At 44.5% G+C, this 20,774-nt stretch overlaps 1 long non-coding RNA gene across 2 annotated transcripts; it reads left to right on the forward strand.

Moving 5' to 3' along the window:
* Positions 1–633: 633 nt before the first annotated feature.
* Positions 634–19,090, forward strand: LOC111095695. Of its 2 annotated transcripts, XR_005357544.1 has the most exons (4): positions 634–736; positions 3,473–3,513; positions 12,217–12,682; positions 18,658–19,090. It is a non-coding gene; the product is annotated as an uncharacterized LOC111095695 (long non-coding RNA). The 2 variants fall into 2 exon arrangements; XR_005357543.1 differs by lacking the exon at positions 18,658–19,090 and having other exon boundaries at positions 12,217–12,860.
* Positions 19,091–20,774: the final 1,684 nt, after the last annotated feature.

The raw sequence follows: 20,774 nt of genomic DNA on the forward strand, positions 1-20,774 counted from the left end.
TATTTCAGTTTTGTTTTAGAAACTTGGTTCACCACTCACAAAAATGTACAGATCCACAGTATATATTGTGTGATGAGGATGCAAACTTCCACCAAGGCACATTGCTAATCAGGGTTTTTAGGTTGTAAAGGGCAAGAGGCTGTAGGTATCTTCCCCTCTGTGAAGTGAATCATTCCCTATACCAGCATTTCCCAAGCCCATGCCCTGCAGGATGACAGGTAAACTGAAAAGAAAATTGACATTCAAAAGTGTTTGGAATAGAGAACCTGGCGCCACTGCTAGTTCACACGTGCCCATGCCCCAGACCTTGACTCTGCTGCTACTCTGCACACACCTCTGCCCCAGACCCCAACATCAGCGAGGATCTCCTTGGCTGTGACTACCCCTTGCAGCGGAAAAGGGGAGCAGGAAGTTCCCAGCAACCCTTGCCACCACTGTGGACCCCCACAGCCTTGGCCACCGAGGACCCCTGCAGGCCACTGAGGACCGGGATTCTGCGCTCAACTGATGGAGCTACCCAAAGTCTACACTGCTGAACATCCCTGTGGCAGAAGCCACCACTGCTCCCCCACTGAGCTGGACCAAATGGACCTAACAGGCATATACAGAATGTTCCACCCAACAGCAGAAGAATGAACATTCTCCTGAAGCACACATGGAACATTCTTTAGGACAGATCACAGGATTGATCTCAAAACAAGTCTTGACAAACTTAAGAAGATCTACATCATTCCAAGTAAGTTTTTGGACCACAGTGGAATGAAACCAGAAGGCAAATGGGAAAATTCACAAATACGTGGAAACTAAATAACACACTTTGGAACAATCATTGGGTCAAAGAGGAAACCAAAAGGGAATTGAAAAGTACCTTGAGACAAATGAAAATGAGAACACATGTACCAAAACTTAGGATATATGATGGGGGGTTCTCACCCCCCCCAACACACACACAAACATTCCCTAATCAAGATACATGAACATATCTACATTCCTATTCTCTCTCCCCAATCCCAAGCAACTTCTGATCTGCTTTGTATCACTATATTTTAGTTTGCATTTTACATAAATGTGATATGTATTCTTTTTTGTTTTTTTGATCTGGCTTCTTGGGAAATCACATCTTAACCATCTCTTCATCCCCAGGGCTGAGCACTGTCACCTATTAGTGAGTCAACAGATATTTCAGAGTGCCGACCGTGTGCTAGGCTTTGGCCACACAATTCTAGCCACATAATAGGTGTCCAATAAATCCTTGATGACTGATTCTGTGAATCTGGGTATCCTAGACTCTTTTTTTCACTGACATATATTTCACATATCATAAATTAACCTTTTTAAAGTATGCAATTGAGTGGTTTTCAGCTTATAAACATGTGCAACCATCACCGCTATCAAATTCCAGAACATTTCCTCAACTACCCCACCCCCCACAAAAAAACCCTCAAATCCATCTGCTGTCATTCCCCATCGCTCCCATTCCTCAGTGCCTGGCAACCACTAATTTGCTTTCTATGTAGATGTGCTTCTTCCGGACATTTTCCATAAATGACATTATTACAGTAGCTGGTCCTTTGTGAGTGCTCCTTTCACTTGGCATAATGTTTCCCAAAGATTCATTCATGTTGCTGCCTCTGTCTGGACTTCCTTCCTTTTTATGGCTGACCATTACCCCACTTCTGTTTACCCATTTATCAGCTGATGGGCATTTGGGTTATTTTGACTTGTTGGCAATTATGAATAATGACATTATAAACATTCAAGTATAAGTTTTTGTGTGAATATCTGTTTTCAATTCTTGGATGTACACCTAGAAGTGGAATTCCTGGGTCATAGGTTAGCTCTATGTTTAATTTTTTGAGGAAATGACTGGTCCCCAAAGTGGCTGCATCATATCATGTTCCCACTAACAATGTTATAGGGTCCTAATTTCTCCGTGTAACAATTGTTATTCTCTGTGTTTTATCTTGTAGCCATCCTAGTGGGTATGAAGAGGTCTCTCACTCTGTTTTTGATTTACATCTTTCTAATAACGACTAATGATGCTGAGTTTGGTTTCATTTGCTTATTGGTAACACAGACTCATTAATTCATTCATATACTTGAGTCCCAGCTGTCACTTCTGTGTGATCTTAGAAAGGTTTCTTAGCTGTCCTGAGCTCAATTTTGTTATCTATGGAGTGGGAATCATAATCTGTCATGGCCTTGTTGAAAAGAACAGAGCTAATATATGTAAGGCTCTTGGCACAAAGTGAGAATTAATGAAGATGGAACAAACATTCATCATTCTGATGACTAAGTTGTACTGGGACTAAGTTACCCAGCATTTGAGCTGGGTCTGGAAGGGAAGTAGTATTTTACTAGGTAGAAGTGGGAAGAAAGGAGATTCAACTAGGGTGACTATGAAAAAAAGGGAGAAAGTCACCTACAGTGGAATATGTGCAAGGAGTTCAAGCAATGCATCTGCCTGGGGGGGACCAAGGAAGGATGGGGGCTCAGACATGGAGGGCAACAGGGGCAGGACAAGAAGGTGTACCTCATTTGGTTACAACAAGTGCTGTGCTGTGGTTGTGTGGGCATGTGGGAGAGACAATATTGCCACCTGCTCGGTACCATGGATGTCTTGTGAGCATTGGCATTGCTTGGATAGTCCTGATTACTCCTACTTCCTGATGTCTCCACACTGGCTCATCTAGACCAACGCTTCAGAATATGTGTTTAATTGATATTTCAGAGAAGCCAGAGTCACAGGCAGAAAGTCCTCACACGTCCTTCCTCAGGTCAGAAGAGCTTTTTAGGAGCCTCCACCGACCCCCTGGCAAGAGGAGACCAATGAGGAGAAGCAGCTCGAGGATTTAACCAAGGATGCCCCGCAGAGGGCAATCTTCTGGCTGGCCCTGGTTGGACATGTGTTTGACAGACACTAACCCCTTCTACATCCTTTACCTGTTTTCCTCCTCTCAGGGACCTGACTCATCAAATCCTGCTGGAAGGATCTGGTGTAAGACTTCAGTATGAATTTAAGCCAGTAAGCCCCTCTTATTTCTAGATGTATCTTCACCCCAAGCAATTCTTTCAATCGCAACTGAGTGGTACTTACCCCATGGGTGTAACCCTCTGTGATCTGAATGTGTGGCTTTCCCAGACCCTGATGAAAACAGCTATGGAAGGCCAGCAATAAATGGGATGACGCATTAAACCCAGAAGCTGTGGTTTCCCCTCCTCCCTGGCTAGTTCCCAAACAGCCAGATTCACCAGCCCCAGTTGCTGGTGTGTGCCCGTGGGGACAAGAGCATAAACTTAGGAGACAGATGCAGCAGATTCCCGTGTGACCTCTAAGTGTCACCACGGATGCTCCCGAAGTTTTGTTTCGAAATTTACAGGGAGGACGGACCACACACGTTACACGAGCGAGGAGCAGCTTCACGGCCGAGCTCACTCCTGCGCCCACTAACGGTTTTCTGATTTTAAACAGGCCTCGAGCGGGACCAGTACACGTGGCTGCCCTGCCCCAAGGTACGGAATGGAAGCCTTGACCGGAGTCCACGTCTTCAGGGAATCCAGTATCTTTTCCCGCATAGGTGGCGGAACATCCAGGACAGGAGCTCTGTGAAAATAGAAGATAGGACACAGACGTGCCCTGGAGAAGGTTGTCGGTGGCACAACACCTGGCACGTTTCCCTTGTAGGCTTGAGGAGACAGGGGCTGGCTTTGTGTCCCCCCTCTGCCCCTGAGGAAGGCCATCCCTGGACCTCCCTGAAGAAGGAGGCGGAAGGGAGCCTGCCCTCCATGGAAGGGGTTGACTTGCCCTCAGGGCCTGGCCAAACCCCAGTGCCCAGGGGGCATTGCTCCTCCCCTCCTGGGGGAGGTCCCCTCAGGTTGGCAGTATGCCTCTCCGAAACCAGTTGTTAGGGTCTCAAATCACAAAGGAGACATGGTGAGGACAGACATTTATGTCCTGGTAGAAACAGGGGCTTGGCAATATGGGAAGGGGGGGCCACTGCTGAGGTGCCTTATTCCAAGCCAGCGTCCCTGATCCCTGGGCCCCCATGATTCTGGGCACAAGGTCAAAAGTTTCTCTCGTTCTGTTTATCTTTGCCGAGACGGACTCACTCACTGTGTGCGGAATGCTCAGAAACACCCCCCGGGTGAACCACCTCATGGGTAAGGGCTCCTTTTGAAAGAGGCCAAGGTGAAGGCACGGTCCGGAAGGGACGGCGCTGAGCCCGCGTGCCCACGGGCCGGCCCTGCTCAGATCCGAGCTCCGCGCAGCAGCTGCGGCCGCAGCGGACACACCTCCAGGCCCCCCGTGCCCGTGCAGGTCCCTCATGCTGGGAGGCCCTGCAAGCACCAGAGCCCTGGGATCCCCCGTGAAGGTCCCCCAGGGAGTTCTGGCCCTCTCCCCCGTCCCCCTCCCTTTCAGGAGCTGGGCCTCAGATGCCCTCTCCCGTCCCCATGCCCCGCGCCCGCTGCCAGCCAAGTCAGGCTTCCCAGCACACCTGGCCCTCCTCACCCTCATTCTGCTGCATTATTTATCCAAAGTGGTGAGGACTATTTATAGCTCCTCTGAAAGGCAGCAGCCACTCAATTCCCGGGAAAGTGGAACATTGAGACATTAAAGGGTATTTTCAAAAGAGAAAAACATCCTCTCCTGGACTCCTGAGGTTGCTATCCCCATGCCTCCTCCAAAAATAGGCCTCCCGGCTCCTCTGCTGCCAGTTCTTTCCTCTGAGTTTCGAGCTGCTCTGCCAGCACCATGCCGAAAGCGAGAAATCTGTGAGCCACTTTGCTGCTCTTCCAAAATGGTCAGTTCCAATGTTCTAGCTCTCCTCCAAACCCAGAAAATCCCAGCATTCTTCCCTGAGTAGATACCCATCTGATGAAATGGTTGGAGCCAAGAAAAATAACTAAGTGGCAAATGGCCTTCCCACTGCAAAGAGCCAGGCATTTTGGAGGCTCTGCTCTCCGTAGGAGCACAAACCCATTTTATTTATTTATTTTTTAAATGGGTGTCACTCTTATAACCATCTTTATCACATGAATGCTAAATCCTTCTCTATATGCATTACAAAATGGCTATCATATCCATCCCCCAAAATAACACTCTTCTCAACATAGCAAGTAGCAAAACCCATTTTAAATATCACCTCTGTAATGTTTTCAGCCTTCTGGGAAGAAGCCCAGGCACAATGATCTGCCGAAAGTCTCACAGATTTGTGTGATGCTAAATCAGAACCCCGTGAGTCCAGACGGGTTCTCAGGCAAGAGCTAAGGAGCACAGCCAGCTTGGGGCTGGTAGGGGCAAGCTGGGAGCCAGTGCCGAGTTTAGAGATGGGGGGTCTAACTGGAGATGGTGGGGCAATATGTTCCAGAAGCCCAAGGGAGCTTACTGCACATGCATCACATTGCTGGGTACACGAGGTGATCTAGTCGCTGGGCCTGACACATGGCAAGCATGTACCATGGCATCAGAGATGAGCAAACAGAAGCATTAGGAAGCCAGGAGACTGTCCAAGGCTACACAGTCCCAGGACCAGAGCCGGGACCCCCGAGTCACAGCCTGGGCTTTATTTTTCGCAACTGGTTGATTAATCGATTGATTGAGGTACCAAGCATCTCCTCTAAGTGGCAAAAACAAGGCAAGTGGTCAAAGTTCCCAGGTATCAGTGAGAAGTAAGAAATGGAAGTAATAAGAAAAATTATATAAAGAGCAAGAACCAAGAAGGGCCTTGGCAACCCAGGCAACATTTTTTTTTTTTCCAGGCAACATTTTGTAAGGTTTCTTTTTTTTTTTAATTTTTATTTATTTATGATAGTCACAGAGAGAGAGAGAGAGAGAGAGGCAGAGACATAGGCAGAGGGAGAAGCAGGCTCCATGCACTGGGAGCCTGATGTGGGATTCGATCCCGGGTCTCCAGGATCGTGCCCTGGGCCAAAGGCAGGCGCCAAACCACTGCGCCACCCAGGGATCCCGCCAGGCAACATTTTGTATCAGCGTGGGAGCTCTGAGATCTTTCCTATCACGGAGGAAGTCGGTCCCCAGGCTGGCTAATCTGAGGCCTGCAGGGAGGTGGAAGGGAGCGCTCCTAACTGCAGAGAAAAGGAAGGAGTCACTTCTGTCAGGCAGCTCCAGGCACAAGGCCCCTGACAGAAGAGGAGCATCACAAAGCCCTTGCCCTCAAAGAGCTAATAAGCTAGAGAAGCCACACAACACAAAACACGAAACCGAAACCGTGAGAGAATAATGCAAAATAGAACCTTCCACTGAAATATGATACAGACCTCATGGCCCCGAGCAGCCAGAGAGGAGGACCGATCATTGTATTTGGCTTCACAAAGACAATAAGGCTTGTGCTAGACTCGTATTAGACAGGATGTCTTCACTGCGACTATCAGAGCCTCCACTCCAACAGCTTAAGTACTAAGGGGGCAGTTTTTAGAAAGGTAGGGTAGTATCTTACCGACTTGTTATATAAATGAACCAAATATGGTGTCTACCTATTGGCCGGTAGGTTCTTTCTTCACCACAGGCTGAGATTCATTAGCTCAAAGTCCATTGGCACCAAACTCAAATTTTTACACAGCTAATTATCTTTAAAATGGTCCAAACAAATGCATTTTTTGCCACTTCAAGACTGCTTGCCCTGCATTCCCCATGAAAGTTCATCCTGTATCTGTTGGCCACAGGTCAGATAGAACCTGTGGTTCTAACGCCCCAAGTCACTAAGGCCCTTTGGAGCTCACTGACCCAAAGACTATCTGTGGAGCTACTAAGTGCCACTGTCTAGACAGGATGGCCTCTTCTTTGATCCTCCTGTCCCCCATAAGTTCCCTTGCCCTTCGGGATAGTGCCCCCTTATTGCAACTCTGGATGGTCTCATGCAGGAAGGGACTTTCCGTCTCATGCCACTCTCTCTGGCAAAGCACCACTCATAAAGCTGGTGGGTTACTGTCTCTCGTGGTCATACCATTTGTCTTGATCGGCTCTAAATCCTTCAAATCCCGTACAAGACTCAAAAAAAACTAAACAACTAAATCCAAGGAAGGAAGGAACCAGGACATCTAGGATACTCCCAATAGTGACTTCAATTAAGACTCTTCTATCTGTCTTGCTGTCACTCTCATTTATTGAAAACTAGCTTTCCCCACAAGTGGGAGACAACAACTTCCCCTCTATGCCCTCGGGGGTCAGGATACTATGACTTTGCTCATGCTAGGGCCCTGTTTGACTGGAGTTGGGGGAGAAATCCCTTCAAAGAAGGTAACTGACTGCTTGCCATACTTTAGATTCCCTGCAACTAGATCCTGAGATGGGAAGCTGTGTGCAGGTTTACTGGATAATGCTCTTGGGACACACCCATAAGGAAGAAAAGAAGGCAGGATTGGCCAATGGGAGAAGCTAACCTGTAGTGTGGTTGTATCTGAGACCTCAGCTGATCCCCAGGGATCTCTGGACCGTTATCCCCAGCTGAGACAAGAGGGTTAGGCCCATGTCCTCCCTTCAGCCAGTTATTGTTCTGGACCATTTCCCTAGGAGTGGTATATCCTTGGGTGAGGCAGATCTCTGAAGTCGAGAGTAGTTCTCAGTGAAGGACACAGCTGTGAGCCGTCAGCAGCTGATAGTCCTAGACACTGGGGAATGGCACATTGTCACTAAACAGGGCATTGGGGCAGTGCACGACAGCACTCAGGACTCTACACCCCTTGTACTGCTCAGATCTACTTGCTTCTTTTAAGTTTGTCCCATGTGGGAACAGCTGCTCTAGAATTTTGGTTGGTCTGGTTTTGAGGGAAATTTACATAAGATGGTTCTCTTATGGTTCTTTTATGTGGGTTGCTCTTGAGGTTGTAACTAATAGTCATGATAGCATCATCCCCTCCTCCCCAACCCATTCTAGATTCAACTCATCTTTGGCTGGGGCCTTTTGGGTTGACCCCGACCTTTATTTCTGAGGGTTGTGAGACCCTGGTTACCATGACCTTCTCAGACCATCATTGTTGATGTTCATTTACCACTAAAACTGGACACAGAAGCACCAGCAGACTCCCTGTAGATCACTCAGACACTAAATGTATTTTTCCCTGCTCTCTTGTGCAACATTAGTCCTAACCCTTCCTGATGGTGAGATCAATAATCCCTGCAGGGATGGTGACCCTTTTCCTTGCTCTCACACCCTGAAGTAATGGAGATGGGAACCCCAAACTCCCAAAGTGAGCCATTGAGAGTATTGGTAAGTGTGGCCACTCCTACTCAGCCTCATGGGACACATCAGCATGTAATGGTGATTGATTGAGGCTGTATATTCTCCCCGGAGAATGACAACCCATCCTCACAGGGGATCATCTACAAAAACCATCTTTGAGAGGCATGCTCTCTCAGACTGTCAGCTGCTACGGGGCGCAGTATATAACAGGACGTGTGGGTTATTTGTGACCACTTGACCTTACTTCCTTTTCTATAAAGTAAGTCCCTTGGCCTGCAATAATGTTGATAGAATTCTTTGTAGACAGATGAAATAAATACTTTACAAGTCCTCAGGTCATGGCCAAGGCCTGTGGACGGGACAGACAAACTCATATTGAGAATGTGTGTTGTTCCAGTCAAATCAACTGTACCAAGTGAACAGTGTTCTCTTCAAGGGATAATGCCATGTCAGAGCTTAGTGCAGATCTATTGCTGGCAGGCTGGACATGTGGCAGCAGTGGCAGCTAAGTGAGGATTGGTGAGAGGAAGCTCTTGCTCTTGGGCCCATATATGACCTCCATCTCTGCCTTGGAGCTACTCTGTTCATATATCACTTATACCAGCTCTGGAGTGGTTGACACGAACTTGCTGAGTCATTCCGTCTAGCTTGTTGTTCAAAGCCTCTTTCCACAGTGGACACTATTTGGTGGGCATTAAGGTGTGATATTCTTTTGTCATTCTTTCCTGATCTCCTTGTCCCTGCCTTTCCAATCCTTCTCCTTCCAAGCCCTCACTAACCAGCTGGACCACTCATGATTGCTCATGGATCTTTACATATTCTTGCCTTGGGCCTCTTCTTTTCCCATAATTGGGTGACCAGCTATGCTGCCTGGATCTCTACCTGTGAGAGAATTTTCCTTCCCTGCCATTTCAGGGCTGCTCCCAAAGAGTGCAGCTGCCATCTGTTTTTGATAAACTGACAAAAGCTGAGCCATCCACGAACCAAGGTTGGCCCTTTCCTTTCCCCTGATCATAAGGGAACCTCCCAAACAGCCATTACTATGAGGTAGAGGAAAGCCAATGCAAAAGTGATGGATACCAGGTGATATGGACCACCTGTTCACACAGTCTACTTGTACCTTCTGACCCTATTGTGCTTAATCTAGATGTATAATTTCTACCCTTTGATGGATTGCTGCTGGGCCACTTGACCTAATGACTTGATGAGACTACAGAATCCAGTTCAGGATGGGCAGCTGTGGCCATGTGGTTACTTGATTTCCATGACCAGATGTTCCATTTGCCAAGATCCAGTCTTGGACAAGATCCAAGTCTTGTCTCTTTGTTCCTCAAATGGTATAACATTCTCTGCTACATGGGACATAGCCTTGTTCCAGAATCTTCAAAGTCTACTTTATAATTCTCCTACTAAAGACTAGCATAAACTACACAAAGCTACCATTCCCACTGTGAATAACTTTAGCATCTGGGTCTTCTGAATCACATGGTCCACAGAGCAGAGCTACATTCACGATTGCCTGGACCTGCTGCTGAGCCCTTTTCTGCCTTGGGCCCCACTCAAATCCCATGGCCTGCCATATCGCCCTGCAAATGTGTCAAAGTGTAGAATTTTCTCAAGTGTGGTATATGCTGCCAAAAGAATACCAAAAGGCCTACCAGGCATTGTACTTCATTAATAGTGGGAGGTATGAGATGCAATAAATCATCCTTTACTTTGGAGGGCACCTATAGGTGGGAAGGGACTGAATCTCCACATAATTCTTCTCCCACTCTTTGGAATGAATGTGCTACTGAGTCCTCCCCTGCCCCTTCTCCTCATCTGGTCTAATTAACATTATGCCATCAATATAGTGGACTAATGAGATATTTCATGGAATATCCAGACTTAACTTCCATTAAGTCCAGATCCCTTTGGACTGCATCTGACAGAGACTAAGGAAGTTAACACAATGCTGGGGCAAGACCAGACATGTGAACTGTTATCTATCCCATGTGAAGGTGAGCCATTTCTGATCCTTTGCCTTAATAGGGGTGGATGAGAACTGACTCATCAGGTCAATGGCCACATACTACATGCTGGAGGTTAATCTAACAAAGATACTGCAGTCAACATGGTAGCTGTACTTGGTGTGGCTACTTGGTTAGGCTTGTGGTTATTCACTACTGATTTTTCTGGAGGCCAGACTGGTGAATTATAGCATTACACAACCATCATGCCTGCATTCATTACATTTTTAAAGTTTGCACTATTCTCTGGCATTCTCCATGGAGTGGATCATTGTTTTTTACTTCCTTCTTGAAATAGGGTGGGAGTCATTTACAGTTTCTTGGTCTTTCCTACCTTATAACCTTTTAGCTTGGGTTTTGTCACCTACCAAGGTCCCCAAATATCAGTGTCAATCTAAACCCTGTGACCAACATCCTTAAGAGGACTGGGAACTCTCTTTTACCTCAATGCACAATCACTTCAGTAAATGGCAGTAGATCCCATTGGGGAAAATCTGCTATCATGGTCAATTTCACGTATCCCTTGTTGAGGCCATGGTGCTCAGGTGTTTGGTCAACCACCAGTCTAAATACTGTGAAGGTATTTTTAAGACATGATTAACATTTAATTCAGTAGACTCTTAGTAAAGTAGATTCTCTCTATAATGTGAGTGGGCCTCATCCAATCAGTTGAAGACTAAGATTGAGAACTAAGACTGGTTTTCCCGAAGAAGAAATTCACCTTAAGATTACTATTTCAACTTGTTCCTGAATCCTCAGGCTGCTTGCCTGCCCTATGGTTTTCAGACTTGCCAGCCACCACAACTGCATGAGTGAATTCCTTAAAATCTCTCCCTCTCTTTCTCTCCTCCCAAATGAAGATAGCAGGATGGGCAGAGGGAGAAGTCACCTACCCTGAAGTTGCAACTGACACCTCAGGAGATCCTTTAAGGAAATCTGAGTCAGCCAGTCATTGGCTGCAGGGTATCCCTGCGAGGAAACAGAACTCTGGGGGGAGCTCTTTCCTGTAGCTGGGAGAGATGCAGCTATGAGCTGTCAGCAGCTGACATTCCCAGATTCTCAGAGATAAATGGACGAGCCCTGAAGTGGGGATCTGGGGTGGAAAGCACAGTATCCCCCATACTACTGTTCCATGAAAGGGTGCTTGGCATAGAAAACAAATAGACATCCACTCTAACCCAAAGAAGTGGATACAATCTGTCTAGGTGTAGCAGATGGTGAGGTCATTTCAGCTGGGAAAAGGCCTGGACATGGGAATGAGCATGGAATATTCTGATGTGCAAGTAACCCAGTGAGTAGAAAGAGCAGGGAAAAACCAAAAGTCAGTTTAGGGTATCTGTAATAAGAGAAAAGGCATCATTTTGTCAGCCTCCGATTGGGAAAATTTTCCTCATATCTAGGTTGTTATGAAGATCCAGTGAAATTGTAACTTATGAAACCAAAGGAATAAAAAGAATAAAGCAAGGGGAGCCTGGGTGGCTCAGTAAGTCAAGCGTCTGAGTCTTGATTTTGGCTCAGGTTATGGTCTCAAGGTCGTGGAATCAGGCCCCACATCAGGCTCTGCCCTCAGTGTGGAGCCTGCTTAAGATTCTCTCTCTCCTTCTCCCTCTGCCCCTCCTCCCTCCTCTTTAAAAAAAAAAAAAAAAAAGGTCGTGGGGACACTAAAACAAGGATTGCAAATTGTAATGTCTACAGGAGCTGGCCAGGCAACATAAATAAGTAAAGCAGGATGAATTTTATTTTTTCAACACAGACACACGCGTATAAACTATGCCCCACCTCTGCTAGCCCATATAAAGGCTTTGAGCAAAGGAGAACACGACTGCCTCTCTGGGCTGTCACAGCCCAGTGCCAGGGGCATGGCTCGCAAGCAAGCCGAGCAGGAGCTGTTTCAGCTGTTTCACACCTGCTGTGCAGGGCAGATGCCACAATTGTTAGGCAGCCCCGCTAAGGTGTCCTATTCCATTTTTCTTCAAACAAGTTGTCTTTTCTACCTTTTATTTCAGGAAGAACAGCAGACACAGCAGGTAGACACCAGGGACATTGAGCCTCAGCACCAGGGTGACAACAGGGAATGCTGAGGACTGAGGTAAAGTGGCAACATCATGCTCCACTGTGCCCTGCAGGATGTGGGTTTTGTGTGGCCACATCCCTTGGTTTGTGACAATGTCAAGAATCTGGATTCTCTTTTCTTCTTGTGAAATCTCCTGCTTTCTCATTGCTTGCCAAGTTGTTTAAAAAGAAAAAAAGAATGGTTCAGTCTAAGCACAACATCACTGCTGGCTGCTGTTTCCCATCTGCGGACCATCCATTTGCAACTCGTCAGTTCAATAATCACGACCAGCACCACCCCCCAGCTACATTTGGGGACATGCTCAGAGAAAGAGTGGGGAGTTTGTGGAGCTGCTCTTGGTAAGAGCATCCTCTTGGTTTAAATTGGAGCTGGAAGTGTTTTCCTCAGTTCAAAGCCAAGTAAGTGAGAAAAAAGTCAAAAAAGATAAAGATGCTGCAGAACAAAGTGTTCAGGGCGGAGATACTGAGAGCGGAGTGCATCAGTATCAGAGGAAAGCACTTTCCTGGAAACTGCTAAATGGGTGGCAGGCCTCCTGTTGAGTCCATCGAAGCAAAGCAAAACCTTCTGGGGAATAAAATGATGAGCACTTCTTTATTTTTATTTTTTTAAATTTTTATTTATTTATGAGAGTCACAGAGAGAGAGAGAGAGGCAGAGACACAGGCAGAGGGAGAAGCAGGCTCCATGCACCGGGAGCCCGATGTGGGATTCGATCCCGGGTCTCCAGGATCGCGCCCTGGGCCAAAGGCAGGCGCCAAACCGCTGCGCCACCCAGGGATCCCACTTCTTTATTTTTAAAAATCTGAACCCCATACCCGAGAGGTCTCAATGATTATTAGTAAGGGTTCTCCAATTAGGGGGACCCACTGACAACCTCTCCCATTTTCTGCTATCAAAATGAGAATTGGAAACCAGCACATTGTCTTCTCTCTGGATGGGGAAGGGGCGTGCATCCATCAGCCTAGGACTCAAAGGCCAGTGTCCTGGAAATGCATTAATCAGAGTTCTTTATTGCAACCAACAGAAAACAAGTCTGGCTACTTAAAGGAAAAGAGGATTTATTGGAAATATGATAGGGGAGCACGGAGTCCACCCGGGGGCCAGAGGGTAAGGGAAAAGAGCCAAGATAAAGAAAGCCCTGGGGCCAGGCACCCAGAAACCCCACTAAGCTTATGACTGGAGCATCCAGACTGCTATTTAAAGTAAGATTCCTTATAAACAGTGCATAGTTTTTTAAAAAATACAAAACCTGAAGTTGATCCAATCTTTATTTTTTTTAGATTGTTTTTATATTTAATATAATTGCTGATATGTTTGGGATTAAACTTATTACAAATTTTGTTTCACTTTTTAATAATTCTTTTCCTCTATTCTCTTACGTTCTTTTTCTTCCAGCTTTCTAATTTTTATGAATGTACCAAGTATAATATGAGGTCTATGGTTATTTTACTTCACATTTCTCTAGTTATTATGTTCTGAGCATCCTTAATATGATTCTTGGTCTTTCAGATTTCCTTCAATGAACTGCCTCCTCACATTTTTTTTAAAGTTTTATTTATTTGAGGGAGAGAAGGAGAGGGTGTGAATGGGGGGTGCAGAGAATGAGAGAGAATCTCAAGCAGACTCCTCCACTGAGCATAGAGCTCAACATGGGGCTCGATGTCCCGACCCTGAGATCATGACCTGAGCTTAAAATCGAGAGTCAAACACTTAACTGACTGAGCCATCCAGGCACCTCCTGCTTGTTCACATTCTTTGCTGAACTTTCAACCAGGCTCTTTCTTTTTCCTTGCTCATTTGCCAGAGCCCCTGGTTTAAGGTGGACATCCATCCCTTGTTGGTTCTAAATATTGCATGTATCTTCTCCTAATCTGCTAATTTTGTCCATGGTATCCTTTGTTGACTAGGAATTGTTTTTTGGAGGAGCAATCATATCCACCTATCTTTTCTGCTTTCCACCTTTCTTATTATTAGACCACTAATATTGTCTTCCATTAAGTTGGTACATAGGGGAGTCCTTCTTTATAATATTAACTGGAGCCCAGGGTTTTTTTTCCCATATCAATAGTGAGTTAGTCTGTCCTTTTCTGACTGGTCTGTAACAGTTTTCTTGAAATACGAAGTTCACAAAGATCTGTCCCTGAGTGCTGCCTTCTGCGCCATTGATCTATTGTTTTTGCTGCAGGCCAGCAACAGACTGCAGCTCTTATCATGGCTTTTTAGGGGACATTAATATCTAGCAATATCTAGGGAGGCAAGGCTCCCTTCTTTTCTTATTCAAAATCAGCTGTGCTATTTGTGGTCCTTTTTTCCTCCATGTAAATTTTAGAATAAGTCTAGTGAATCTGAAAAAAATTGTCCTAAATTTTGAGTTAGAGTTGCAACCAATTTACTGATTTGGGGAATAGGATTGAGCTTTCATGTATTCACAAGAGCATAGGATATCTTTCTGTGTATTCATGTAATCTTTTCCATCTTTTTTTTTAAAGATTTTATTTATTTATTCATGAGAGACACAGAGAGAGGCAGAGACATAGGCAGAGGGAGAAGCAGGCTCCCTAAGGAGAGCCTGAGGCAGGACTCAATCCCAGGACCCTGGGATCATGACCTGAGCCAAAGGCAGACCTTCAACCACTGAGCCACCTGGGTGCCCTTCCACTTTTATTATAGTTTCAAGGTTTTCTCTATAGCAGTTTTGCCAGTTCTTTGTTACGTTAATCACCAGGTAGTTTATATTTGCTGTTCATGGTTCTTGATTTGTATTATACTTCTTAACTTCTTTTTAACCAAGTACTTTTATAATCCATTGATTCTCATTTAATAGCATATTGGGTATACATTCTTTTACTATTTTTTAATGGTTATCCTAAATTAATACACACCCTTAACTTATTAAAGTCTACCATAAATTATTAATCTGCCCCTTCCTCGAGTGCAAGGACCTTAAGATATTTGAGCTACATTTATCCCTCTTTTGCTTTTCGTGCTATTGTTATTGAGTATTTTGTTTCTTAAATCCCACAAGATATTATTATTGTTAGAATTAGTGTTCATATTTATTTATCTACATTCTTTTTCCATTGTTAACCTCTACCTGGGACCATTTGCTTTCTGCCCAGACTCCCTGTAGTATATCCTTCAGTGTAGGTCAGTAGCTGACAAATTCTCTCAGTACCTGTATAGATGTGAATGTGTGCTTAAAATGTCTTTATTTCACCTTTATTTTTTAAGGCTAACTTCTCTGGGCATAGGCTTCTAGCTTGGCAGTGTTTGCTTTCAGTGATTTGAGAATAACACTGTCTTCTACTTCCATTGATATGTGGTTAAAAAAAAAAGCTGTTGGTCTTACTATTGTTTTTTTCAAGAAAATCTTTTTTTTTTTTTTTTTTTTTTTTTTTACGTGCTTTAGGACTTTTTTCCTTTTTTTTTTCCCCTAGCAATTTCAGCAGTATGATTTGCCTATGCCTGGCTTTCTTTGTATTCATCCTGCTTGGGATACACAGAGCTTAGTAACTCTGAGATCTGACATTATTCATTAGTTTGAAAAACCCTTGGTCATTATCTCTTCAAATATTTTTTGTAGATCCATTCCCTCCTCTTCTTCAGTGACTGAATTTATGTATAATTTATGTGAACCATAACACTTTTGTGTTCTTTCTTGTATTTTTAAAATCCACCTGTTTAGAGGCACCTGGGTGGCACAGTCAGTTAAGCATTGGACTCCTGGTTTTGAGTCAGGTTGTGATCTCAGTATCATGAGATCAAGTTCTGCATCAGGCTCTGAGCTTAGTGAGCTCTCTCTTTCTCTCTCTCCCTCTGCCCCTCCTCACATGCTCTCTCTCTCTCTCTCCCTAAAATAAATAAATAAATCTTAAAAAAATAAAACCCACTTGTCTTTTCATATTCCTATCTGATTACTTTCTTCTGATTTGACTTCCAATTCACTATTTCTCTTTTCAGTTTTGTCTAATCTGCTGTTAAGCTTATTCCTGAGTCCTTAATTTTAGTTATCATGATTTTTACTGATAAATTTTCCATTTTATTCTTGTAGCTTGCATTTCTTTGGACTAAATTTTCCATGTTGTTTTTAAACATTTTGAATATATAAATCATAGTTAAAATCTAATTCTAATCATTTTAATATCTGGATTGCCCATGAGAATATTTCTATTATGTGATTTTTTTTCTCTTGGTTTTTGGTCTAGTGTACTTTTGAATGCCTAGTTATATTTTTTTTTTGAAGATTTTAATTTATTTGAGAGAGAGAGAGAGAGAATGAGCAAGGGGAGGGGTAGGGGAGAAGCAGATTTCCCACCTAGCAGGGAGTCAGATGTGGGGCTTGATCCCAGGACCCCGGGATCATGACCTGACCCGAAGGCAGATGCTTAACCAACTGAGCCACCCAGGCACCCCAAGGTCATTTTTAATTGAATGTCCGCATTTTATATGACAAATGTTTTGTGACTCAATATACTATCTTCCATTTTACTTGTGTTTGGGGTAAGCAGTTGCATGAGGGGCAGATGACTTTAAAATGACTTGGGACTGAACTGATCTGAAGTTGAATTTTAGCACTTTGGAGAGCTGGTCTATTTCTGATTCACTCCTACTTCAGGGTATCATGTGAAAGTTTGGGGTGTTTGCTGGGATCTCTCTTTCTTGGTGGTTATTAAACATCAACTTTTTTTTAATTTTTATTTATTTATGATGGTCACACAGAGAGAGAGAGAGAGAGAGAGAGGCAGAGACATAGGCAGAGGGAGAAGCAGGCTCCATGCACCGGGAGCCCGACGTGGGATTCGATCCCGGGTCTCCAGGATCACGCCCTGGGCCAAAGGCAGGCGCCAAACTGCTGCGCCACCCAGGGATCCCTAAACATCAACTTTTGTCCCCAGCTTCATGTATATGACAAAAGTTCTGCTCAGCTTTCCAGGCTCTAAGTCACTGCTTTCACTTAATTAATAATTAATTGCCTCAATGGAAGGTGCAGCACTAAACAGGGCTCATCTTTCTGGATTTCCTTTCTCTCTGGAATTTTGACTCCTCAAGTCCTCACTATTTCAATATTTCTAACATTGGCAAACCAACATTTCTTTTTTTCTTAAGATTTTTTATTTATTTATTCATAGAGACAGAGAGAGAGAGAGAGAGAGAGGCAGAGACACAGGCAGAGGGAGAAGCAGGCTCCATGCAAAGATCCTGACGTTAGGACTCGATCCAGGGTCTCCAGGATCACACCCTAGGCTACAAGGCGGCACTAAACCGCTGCACCACCAGGGCTGCCCCAAACATTTTCTTTCTGGCTTTTTTGGTCTTTCTCAGTAAGGAGGTAGGTTTGAAACAAACTACTCATTCACATTCATTTATGTATCATATATCAGGTAGAGATGTACAACATAATCCTTATTGTGGGTCTTCATCAAGACAAACGGAAACACACTGTTTTAAGCCACACTCTACTGTAGGCTCTGTGCTTTATAGTCAGTATGATACACAAGAAAACACACTGGCTTTGGAATAAAAGACTAGGGTTTATATCCTGTCTCTGTCTTTACCGAGTTGTGTTAAACAGGCAAGACACTTACGCTTCACCCTCTGTCTGATTATCTGCAAACTGAAGAATTTGGGTAAAACGTTCTGTGATGTCCTTACCATTGTTTTTTTCTCACCTTCTCTAATTCAAAAATTGCTTAGACTTCTGTTTGTCACTTTCGCACATAGAAGTAATGGAAATAATAATAGCACACAAAGATGCATATTTCTCACATTTTGATGCCTCTGTAGTCAGTGTGCCTTACAGTTGACAGCATCTTATAAATACTACCAGTTGGTCGTGACTCTGTGGTCATGACCTGTGAATGTGGAAACTTGGTCATAGCCACACACAGTCATCACTTTGCTTAACTGGGTCCATCGTCAGTACTACCATATTGAATTTAGTTGCCACTTAAAAACTCCTCAGAAAGATAACAATCTGTTTTAGGATTGCAATGAAAAGTCATCATGAATGGAGAAAGACCCAGAAAAGAGCACTGGAGCATAAACTGGATATTAGTGTATGCAGCAGTTGGCTGAATCAAAATAAGCTACACGTATGTTTCTCAGAATCTCTAGCCCTGTGAGATTTCAGGTTAGAAATGACCAAAAGAGGAATCTGCACAACATTTAAGAGATGGAAATGAGGGATGTTTGGGTGGCTCAGTGGGTTAAGCATCTGCCTTTGGCTCAGATCATGATCCTAGGACCCTGGGCTTGAACTCCATACCAGGGCTCCCTCCCTGCTCAGCAAGGAGTCTGCTTCTCCCTCCCCCTGCTAGTGTGTATGTGCTATCTCTCTCTATCTCAAGTAAATATATAATTTTTTTTTTTTAAAGGGTGGAAATGAAGCAGTTGCCATTACTGTCAGATGGCCCTTATGGTCAGATGCAGTGAAAGGGCCTACAGATTCCAGCTCTTTCTTTGTTTTCTCCGCTCCATTCATATTTATCCCTGCTGCTGACCTTGCTGATCAACAATGGCCTCAGTCCACCACCAGACACTTAGCTGCAGAAGCAGTGAGTATGCAGAAGTGATAGCTTCTCGCAGATGTCTCCACAAGCTCCTATCTGGGGTGACCTAGAAGCTTTGACTTGTCCCTCTGTGCCAGCATGTCAGGTGGGTTGGCTGCTGAATCCTCTCTATGATACGTTGTGGACTCTTACTTCCTAATGTCTTCCAGAACCATACATGGTCGTATTCCATGCAACTTACTGGCTCTATTCTCGTGACTGAACCCTGACTCCTACTATGTAGCAATCCCGTCATTGCATTAGTGTTCAAAATTCTTTATTGTCTTGGAAAGCAATAACCAAGTGCTTTACAGATTCTAAGAAATGAAGATTACTATGGTAGATAGAGCTATTTACATTTTGTACTGTGATTCATGCAAAATCCTTGCCTTTCACCCATGAAGCAATAAATGGAAAGTGGGAGACATTACCAAATCCTTTTGAGTAGATGAAAGATATGAGCAGTGAGAGGCTGCCATGACCCATGTTGTATCTCATGGTTCAACCTTCAAGGTAGTGACTATGGTAGTTAGAGATGGCCAAGTCCTTTGTCCTTGTGTGTGCATGCTGCTCCATTAAGAAGGGAGTCTAGGGCACCTGGGTGGCTCAGTCTGTTAAGCGTCTGACTCTTGATTTCAGCTCAGATCATGATCTCAGGGTTGTGGGATCAAGACCCATAACAGGCTCCGCACTGAGCATGGATCCTGCTTGAGATTCTCTCTCCCTCTGCCTCCCCCCGCCCCCCCCCAAAAGAAAAACAAATAAGAGAAAGAGAGAGCAGTCTAATTTCTCTTCTCTTGAATCTGGGCTTGAGCAACAGAAGGCAGCAGAAATGTTCTGGGATTTCTAAGGCTACATTATAAGAAGCCTACTCTTCCTGGATGCTTCCAAACACTCTCAGGACACTCCTGTAAATAGCCACCATGCTGTGACAATGTCCAAGTCATATTTGGAGGCCACTTGCTGTGCTCCAGCCAATGGTTCAGCTGATCTCCCTGTCAACAGCCCACATCAACTTCCAGGCATGTGAGGCAGCCATCTTGGATGCCTACCAAATGTCTGATGGCTACAGCCTCAGTTAAACCCTTACCCCAGCTACACCACATGAGAGACCCCGAGGGAGAGCCACTTAGAGGAATCTAGTCAACCCACAGAACTGTGAGATATCATCAAACAGAGATTGGATTAAGCCACTAACTTTTGTGATAATTTGCTTATTTGCTTTGCAGCAATTGATATGCAGAACACTGTCAACGTTTAATTGGCATTTTTTCCTTTTTTTAATACTAAAAATTATACGTGTTTAAAATTTTTGGCATCTCACATTTGATGACACGCAGTAATGATTTTCTCACGTATTTCACAGGGTTGCTTTGAGAATCCAATATTTTTACTAAGCTGGATCATAATGTAGCTGTTCGTGTAGTTCTGTGGAATTCCTGTTGCTCCACATCCTCGCCAGCATCTATTGTCAGTTCTTGGGATTGGGCACCAATTCCAAACACAGAACTACTTTCAAAAGACCTTTCTGTTCCTTGACCCTTATGAAATGCACACACACCACAGAAATTGATGTGTGCATTGGATGTGGAATGCAGGTTATTCTGAGGCTGTGGGAGCGCTCAGAACAGTGGCACCAGCTTCACAGGGGCCAACTACCAGGCAGAAATTCCTGTTTGCAGGGATCTCTATCCACACTAAGCCATCCCTCAAGTAGGAAACAAAGACAGCGATTTAATGTTTCCCAAACCCCAGCGGCTGACCCCATTGAGGAGTTTCTTCATGTGGAGCCACTTCTACTTCTTAGAAGAGTGTGCTGATGTTGTGACCTCAGGGATAGCCATCAGCTAAGAGGACTACTTCACTACCATCCTGCAGAGCCACAAATGCATTTGTAAACACTGGAGTGGTTTATCACAATATATGGAACTAAGATGCCTGAA

Source organism: Canis lupus, chromosome 4, assembly GCF_011100685.1.
Source record: "Canis lupus familiaris isolate Mischka breed German Shepherd chromosome 4, alternate assembly UU_Cfam_GSD_1.0, whole genome shotgun sequence".
NCBI lineage: Eukaryota > Metazoa > Chordata > Mammalia > Carnivora > Canidae > Canis > Canis lupus.